This window comes from Hypomesus transpacificus, chromosome 2 (genome assembly GCF_021917145.1).
Source record: "Hypomesus transpacificus isolate Combined female chromosome 2, fHypTra1, whole genome shotgun sequence".
Taxonomy (NCBI): domain Eukaryota; kingdom Metazoa; phylum Chordata; class Actinopteri; order Osmeriformes; family Osmeridae; genus Hypomesus; species Hypomesus transpacificus.
Window position 1 is genome coordinate 9,826,643 of NC_061061.1, and position 9,186 is coordinate 9,835,828.

Sequence of the window (9,186 nt, forward strand, 5' to 3'; positions counted from 1 at the left end):
CCTCCTGCCAGAAAAGAACAAACAAGGACACATGGAATAGTGAAACCTGAGATAAAAGGAATCATTACTGTCTGACAAAAATGTTTTACTAACACTATGCCACTCATTTCGAATAAGATCTGCTTGACGTCAAGAAACAGAAATGTACATATTATTATTTTGGAGGAGTGCTATTCAAGAAGGAAATGGTTGGTTACAGAAACTTAAATTGAAGTTGTGTTTAATCAAAAATAAAATAAGTTTCACTAACGTGTTATTGCTGTGTTGTTTTTCAGGTTGACATCTAGAGGAGGCATGGAGCAGAACAGCAAGCTGTGCTGTTGGGAAGAAACCTGCTTTCTCACTCTGACAAGACGCAATAATTCACAAGAAAAATAATATAAATCCATAGAAAATGTTCTTATATCTTTCGTTATCACTCTGACTCTCTCTCTCTGCAGACAGGGTGAAAAGCAAACAATCATATCCAATTTTATGTCTCTCTCTCACACAAACACACACGAACAAACACACTCACACATACATGCAAACACACAGACCATTAGTATGCCAGAGTTCACCTCAGTATGCTATTCTTGATTTAGTGGATTCCATGGTAACCTGTTCCATAGTTGACGTCTAATCCATTGATTCCAGAATTAGCTGTGTGCTGTGACATGTGCACAGCCTCTACATACGGTATACAATATCTAACAGAGTTGAATACATCTGCTGTTGAAACCAAATTTGAATTTGTTTATATCCTGACTTGTAATATGCTTACTTAAGAGATGTATCGCCTACAGTCTGTTATCAGCAGAAAAATGGACGATATCCATAATGTGTGCTCATACATATTAATGATAACATGTTGGACCATATCAGTGTCTTCTAAGAGCTAATGGTAATGGATGCTGATATTACGTGTTTTAGGAACGACTCGAGCCATTTGCTTATTCTTCCTTATCAACCACCTGCAGAGAGAGCATGGCATGGGTTCCATCATTATACAGTCGTCATCAAACGGAGAACGTGGAACCTTGTCTTAGTAATAACTCAGCATGGTGCCTATACATCCTTCTCCCTTCAATAGAATAAGTAGCATGCTAGTCAAGCTAACTGAAATACACTGGGCATTTTTACGGTAAAATCTCTGACAGGTCTGAATAATCATATAACCAGACTTCTTCAAAGCTAAGTATTAAAATATTTTTTAAATATTTTAAAATGACAAAAACTTGGATCTTTTTATGTGTATTTCACAAGCTTCCTGGTTGATACTTGATAGGACGATAACAAAGGTGGAGATTCAGAAAGTAAGTGAGGAGGCTGATTGCAGGTGCAGCGCCCTGTGTAACTGAAGAGATGGGGATGTGGGAAATGCCAAAGTCATAATCAGAAAGAACTGAATCCCATGAGGGCAATTCTCCTTGTTTGCCAATGAAGTAAAAGGCAGCCTGGACAAGATATCAGACCAGATGACTGAACAGGTTTTTTAATCTGACGATGGTGATTTCTGTGAGATAAGGAGGAAATAGAATCCATTAAATGACACAATTAGAATATGCAAATACGATTTCAAAGAAGTGTTTTCGATGCTCAGAAAATGAGTTATTTACAGTAAAAAGATTTGTGAACATTATTTGATTTCGTTTTTTATTATTATTTTCTCTGCTTTTTAATGATCTAGGGAAATATTATCCCTGTTCGGTGCCACTGAGACCACAAAACCTCAAAATATAATCTTTTCATACAGTAACAGTAAAGCATGGGTAAAGTTCACCTCTGTTTTGTTGCGATTGCACTTTCTACATTCCCGATAATTGCAAAGGTACTGTAGGTGTCAAAAGTAATGACCTTGCACCCATGGGCCCCCTGTAAGATTGTGTCAGAGAGGTAGCCCATCTCTCTTGGTGAGAGGGAGGTCGGAGATATGGATCTGTGTTGGCTTAGGAGGGTTATTCTTGGAACTCAACCAGAGATAAACAGAGGACCCTGTCCTTTACAAGAACCTGGAGATGGAAAACAGTGAACAGCTGACAGGGGGTCTGAAAGAGGGGAGCAGCTAGAGATTGTCTTCCACATGACGTGTTCAGAGGCACTAACACACAGAGCAGAATCAGAAGAATTTATTTTCTATTGACGGTGGGGATGTCCAGGCTGGGTGGATGTGGGTGTGTTTGCGTGCGTATATATGTCTGTTAATCCTATAGTATTCTCTGCACTCACTGCCTCTATTCACAAATGCATGATAGGCAAAGACATGAGGGCTGACATCAAAGTGAAAATCAATAACGTCACAAATACTTCTGTACTGCACACCCAGGTCCGGTGAACAAAAGGTCAACATTACAACAGCAGACAAGGCAGAGGATCCTGTTACCTCCACACACCCTTGCTCTCTGTTCAGAGGTTACAAGCCACAAACACTCACAACAATGACCCACACCAGACAAAAATGAAACCCCTCTGAATCCTGGCTTATCTGTAAACAAAGAACACCTCTTTAGTTTCCTTTTTTTGTCATCTGTAAAATGGCAACATGGTACATTGTGTCAACACACTCTGGTATTGGAGGTATACTGTACGTATATATATACATATATATATATAAACTGTCTGGATGACAGAAGCCATCTAAAGGGATGGTTTGGTCTAGGATTTGGGGGGTGTTCAACGATCTTGGAGGATGAACATTTCCAATTCGGAATCAGTCTCTGCAATGTCTTATTATTCTCATTCCCATCCAAGGCCCTGTCGCAGGGATGAAACATCCAGCTTTATACGGCAGCATTGGACTTGGGGGGGGGGGGGGGAGTGTTGTGGCTTTACTGCTGCAGTCCCATGATATTTCACCGAGCCATGAGCTGCACTGGATGCTGTCAGAAGTAATCACACTGGCAACAGCGGATCAAATGAATGCCAGAATGAAGCTACAATGACAGGGCTGCCCCATGGGAAGAAGCAAAGGGCTGGAAGGGGAAAATAAGAGCCCACACTTAAATTGGCCTCCATGCGGTGGTGGAAATCTTTACCTAAGAGACATGAACACAAGCTTGGTTTGGTCGAGAGGATACATGATTGAATGCATTTTTTTTTTGTTATCTGACTTTGCAGTTTTTGTCAATTATCTGCCAGGTGAAGAAAATTTGAGTTGACACATTTCAAGTTACATACAGGTGTTGTGGTGGGTCTACTGCACATACAGCTACTGTATCTCATGACTGTATTCAGTCATGAATAAAAGATGGCTGCCCCATAATGTAATTTTGCCAGCACAGCACAGTTTTCACTCATAAACAATAGGGTGATGTAGGATACACACTTTTGACAATTGATACCAAAAGCTGACACATTTCTCAGCCAGAGTAATTTCCTCCTTCAGACAAAATTGCATACATTAATTTGTGTATTTTGGAGAATGTGAATGTATGTGGCAGGAAGTAACAACCTATTAAACAAGGCCTCCATTAAATGATCCAAAAAATGCCCAGCATTGTTTTGGTTAACATTCTGCTCTGTCCCTGGGAGATAGGAAAGTATTGTGTGCCATGCTCATGCTGACGGTTCAGATAATATCACACCTTGGTGCAGAGCTGAAAGCAATTAGGTTCATCCATAGGTAATTGAATCGGTAAATGACCTGCAAGCCAAGATTAGACTCTACGGTTTTATCACCAGAAAGGATTTAATTTGCAGTAGAACCAAAATTACTGAAGGTGAACAACCTTTTGTGTTATTCCTCGTCCTTCTAATGACACCCTACATTTCTTAACGACTTCTTACCTGCCTCCAGCACTAATTTGATCAAAGGTTCCTGACTGCATGAAGCAGAACTGCATCTGTATGAAGGCATATGACTATGATTCATTATGTAAAGGTATCATTCCAACAGCTGACATCTACTATAAACAAATCAGCCCAGAGAGGCTTAACGATAAGGGAAAGAGCTTCAACATGAAGAAGAGGCATCCATTCGAAACTATTAGGATTTAGAATGTGAGATATGAGATCTTAACTTCCCCTTTGTGGTGCTCCACTTAGATGTTTTTTTTTCATTTAAATGTAAGAATAATATTATCTTCAAAGATCCCCATCTCATCTGCAAGTGCATGCTGTGATTTTTCAGTCATCTCCCAAAGATAGCATCCCTTCTGTAGCGTGTGTATATGGTGGTGCATTGCTGTGACAGTAAACCCAAAAGCCTCCAATATGCTTCATTATCTCAGTCCAGGGTGGGGTCCCTAAGGAAAAACTACTGCGCACTTTTTCATCACAAATGCAAATGATTGGCATTCTGTCTTAGAGTGCGACCCTTGGTAACAACCAACAGTAAATGTAAACGTGAATGAACATGGAAGGATTTTCCTTACCACAGATAAAACATTTTAACGTAAGAAACACATGAAATACATATTTATATAATACAATTAATTAATTTTACAAAATGCTGAATTTTCATTTGTTTACCAGTTACCAGTTGCTAGTTTTACTGGTTATATGGTACTTGACCAGACCTTCAGACGAAGACCGAGTTAGCGGAGTGTGATCTCAGTTGATATAGTCTCGTCTAGATTACTTTGCACCAAATAGATTGTAATGACTTTCACATTGTGTGGATCCCTCAAGTGTATTTATAGCTTAATGAATAATTAATAGGATCTCTGAATGTGTAGAAAGGAGAAGGAAGGGAGTGGAGATACAGGGTAATGAGGCAGCAGTTTACCTCAGGGCTAACAAGACACCAGAGAGACATGGAATAGACATCAAACATGCCTTTAATGTCCAGCTGAATTTCTCTCTGTTTCTGTCACATACACACACACACACACACACACACAAAGACAGACACACACAACTCTTTCTCTTGTTCCCTCGGGAGTGTTCGTCAGATGTGACTGTGACGAACCCTATGCCTGAATCTTATCCCTCTACAAAAAAAAGTATTGATTTGCAAGTGCCCCTGAGCATTGGCCTAGACTTTATGACAGGACCAATGTATTTACCGTGACTTTCAACCAGTTATCAATATCATGGAGAAATAGATTTGGTTTCAAGATTGAATTTTTTTTTTTGTTTTCCCCAGGGTATAGGATGACCAATCCAAACTATGTATTCAATTTAAGTTTTAACTAAATAACATGTTTCAAGAACATTGTTTAAACCCAAGTAAAACAAAGCACAGTTTTGTTAACATTAAACAAAAACCTAATCCTAAACTTGTTAAATTAGCACGTCATCAAACTTAACACAAAAAGAAAGTAATTTCTTTTTTATTGCTTGATTTTAGGGATGGGACCAAAACAGCATGTCCGCTCATCAGTCACGTGGTCTCTAACTAGTAAAAAGTGCTGTGTTAGTATCTTGCACCTTGGCAAAAGCTTTTCTGCTTGCTATTCTAGACAGCATTAATCAGGCTTGCCAGCAGGTGTTATCAGGTGCTGGCGCTATGGCTTGGGCTCCCCAGGCAGAGAGGGACTGTGTGTGTGAATGTGTGGGCAGACCAGTTGATGCCAGGAACGATGCATTCATGCCAGCTCTGGGGCAGACTGGCAAACAACTGCATTGCAGACAGCATCTGTGATAAACAGTCAATTTGTGCCCTAAACTGGATTGACACAACATTACTGTTCAATTGTTGGAATTTGGAATGTTCTTGTAGGTTCGATATTTGTGTCACTGTTAGCCGAATTTAATGAAATGAGCACCTGGGGCTAATCTTGCATTAGGCCAATAAAGCCTACTTGTTCACAAAAGGCACACTTTTGTTAAGTAGTTTGCTAAAAAACAAAAGTGTCATGTGAACCCCAAGTAGATTTTAATCTGTGTTCATATTTAACATTTTAATCATACCATCACTTTTGGGACACTGCTATTTGTAACTGCGGTGCAAGTTAGATTAAATACCGTTACACCTTTCATTCAAACTCTTCAGAGCTGTTGAGAAACTAGAAGCTGGATTTGACCTTTAAACCATCTAAAAAGTCTGTGTTATAGTTGGCATTGTAAATGAGAACTCATAAAACACTGTGGTCTACTTTAATGGTCTTAGTTTTATTTGGTTTTCAGGTGTCATTTCATGTGAAAGAAAGAGAAACAGAAATAAAAACAGGCATGTTGTTTCAGATGGCGTATTTCAACACTCATATTACCCAGAGACCAACAGTATGGAATCAAAGACTACAACCATAAACTAGGTCATCTCAATCCTGGTAGTTTCTGTTCAATAAGCATTGGCCTATTGGTACAGTGGAAACAACAACAACATGGAGTCCAATCGAGGTCTCTGGTTATGCCTTGAATAGTTTTTACATGAAGTCTCCAATTCTCTCCTCTGGTGTGGAACCACTTTCTAAAAGCAATTTAAAGCTTTGGGGTTTTTAAGTATGACACACAAAAATGTATGGTTTAAAGAGAAAAGAAAATTGTGAACCTTAAAGCATCCCTTTTCTCATTGGTTCTAGCATCCATTCACTATTTCTCTACATTTATGTTTTACTACAAGGGCAATAGTTTAGCAAGAGGTAGGCTGTGTGTCTGGCTTTGTGAAATAATCGATAAGTTCAATGCAGTATTGGTTTTACAAAAAGACCGAATTCAAATGTATTATTTGAAATACAAGTATTCGATGTACTGTACAAAAGCATAGAAATGCAAAGTAAAGTTGCATCAGATCAAGGTATGGACTAGAGTACACAACAGCTGTGTAGAATATGGCTTAGGAATTCTCCTATATGGCTTACTATGGTATGGCTAGTGTCCATCTTGAAAAGTTAACTTAAATAACATGCTACATACTCGGAAAATAACATAATAGGTAATTAAAATTCGAGTTCTGACAAATTAAGCTAAACGTTTGTAAAGTAAGAGTCTGAAATATTCTTCCATCCTAATACTGCTTGTGACCCTACCCTTTGCAGACAACACACCATCCTTTTCAAAAAATCTTAGCCAACATTTTCACATCATTCAACTAGATAACAATTAAAAAGTAAATACAAATGAAAATCAGAGGAAGGGAATAAAAAAGGGCAATACTTATAATATTAATAACAATAATAGTGACAGCTTTTGAAAAATATTATTATTAATAGGTCTTAATTTTGGCAACATTTCCAATACACAGCAAGACAGCAGTAATAGGAAAATCCATTAATGAAAAAAAATTCTACAAAAAGAACAGCCACATGTATCCTCATGTTTTTGTTTAGCTCAAAGAAATATTGGATCTGAAATTATGTCTCTAAAGTCAAATTATAGTATAATGGCAAAGTATTTATTAATTGCCTTTTGGTATCACATTTGTTTCAATTAGAAAAAATTATCACAAACAAATGTGTTTGTGTATTAAATGAGGTATTCACAGTAATAGTGAAGGCAGTGGTGAATCCTGGGCAACTGACAGTTGTGCTGTAACCTTGAACACTGTGAGGCGGATGTGTTTGCTCATCTTGTTCAATACTTCGTCTTATACAAGCAGTGTAACAAAAGTTGCACAACAAATAAACAATCACAAACATACGCTAGAAGTGCAGTCTAGTCATTTACAGCCAATACAATTTAAAATTTGAATATAACATTCACAAAAACATTGAGAATAAGTGGCTGCACATGTTCATGGTTTACCAACTGTCAGTCAGTCAGCGAAGACACACATACTCTATGAAGATATTTAAAATGTATGTGCTTAAGTCATGAATATGTAACTTGAATTTATCTGAATATACAGTGTATGCTAAAATAGGCAAGAGGTATTTGGTTATAATAGTATTTCTAAAATTCGAAAGACAGTTATTTGGCAATTTCAACTCCATTTAGTTATAAAGAGAGATCTTCTTGTAATAATATATGAAAATATATATCCCATTTTCAAAGCAAAATGTTCCAATGAAAGGAAAATAAATGTGGCATTCCCATTTAAGTCTGCCAGTTAAACACAAGAAAACCAACCTTGGTACTTTAGTGTGATAGGAAGTATACTATTCTTGTTGTTTAGTGTTTACATTTTGGCTCACATTCCACTATTTTGTTGCTTTAGGGACAATTGGTTTGTCTTGTTTTAATGGCAGTCCATTTAAACAGGAATCCTGTTGGTAACATTATTTCACCAATAACAGACCGGTAATGAAGATAAAGACTGAAAACCGTAACAATTTTAAATCTTTGGATATCGTTCCACTTGGTTTTCATTGAATATTTGGAAAGTTTGGTTGAAACAGAAATCTACAGGAGAAAGCTAATATCGTGCCATGTAAGTTTTAGAACACATGTTGAGGGAAAGCAAAATAGAAAACTGTAGGTTTAACAACCTTCAAAGTAATAGCAGGTTTTGATGATGAAAAAGGCCTCACAGGCACTGCAAGCCAATCACTTGTTTGGTAATGGAAAGCTTTCTGTAAATGGCCATCTCTGCAACAAAACACATAAAAAGTATGTAGAAAAGGGCAAAAACCTGTCAAGTTCCTTCCGTTGAGCACAAACTAAACTTGGGCAGGTTCAATAGTGTCCATACTTTTCCTCAAGGCTCAAAATAACCAGCGTGTTATTGTTTATTTGTTTACCATGTCTCAGGCATTCAGTGCTTGCCTCCTGATGAACTTTTCCGTGTCTTTTCTCCCCTGGTGAGAAGCGAGACGGTACGAAGCTCCCAGAGGTCTTGGGGCCACAAGTGGTGTCTAAACATTGACCGATTCTGCTCTCATTCACGGAGGACACATGTTATTCCATCACTCTGACAGTGCTCCACAGCTCGGCTTGAAAAGCTGTCTGACATCAGAGCATGCTCCATAAACTGGTTGGGAACCTGTGGGTGGGAGGTAGAGTGAGGGTATCCCCAAATCACCATTGGGGTGTGGAGATGTAAAGGCTTGACACTGTCCACATCATGGAAACATTCATCAGGTTGAAGCGCAGTAGTTGACCATTACAGGTTTTACAGTTGTCAGTAAAAAAAAAAAAAAACAACAGTACAGAACTTGGTTTGTTCCATGAACTTCCACTTCTTTGTGACAGCGTGGGGCGAACCAAGTACGTTCCGCAGAAGGTTGGGGGGGGGCATCATGACATAAAATCTCTTTTTGAGGATTCCTGCTTTTTTTGACAGCAAGGATGGTTGGAGGTTGGAGGCAGTGTAACAAACTTGACAACAGGGAGTGGTGGGGACTGGCACAGGACACTGGCACTGACACCCAAATAGCAAAAGGGGAA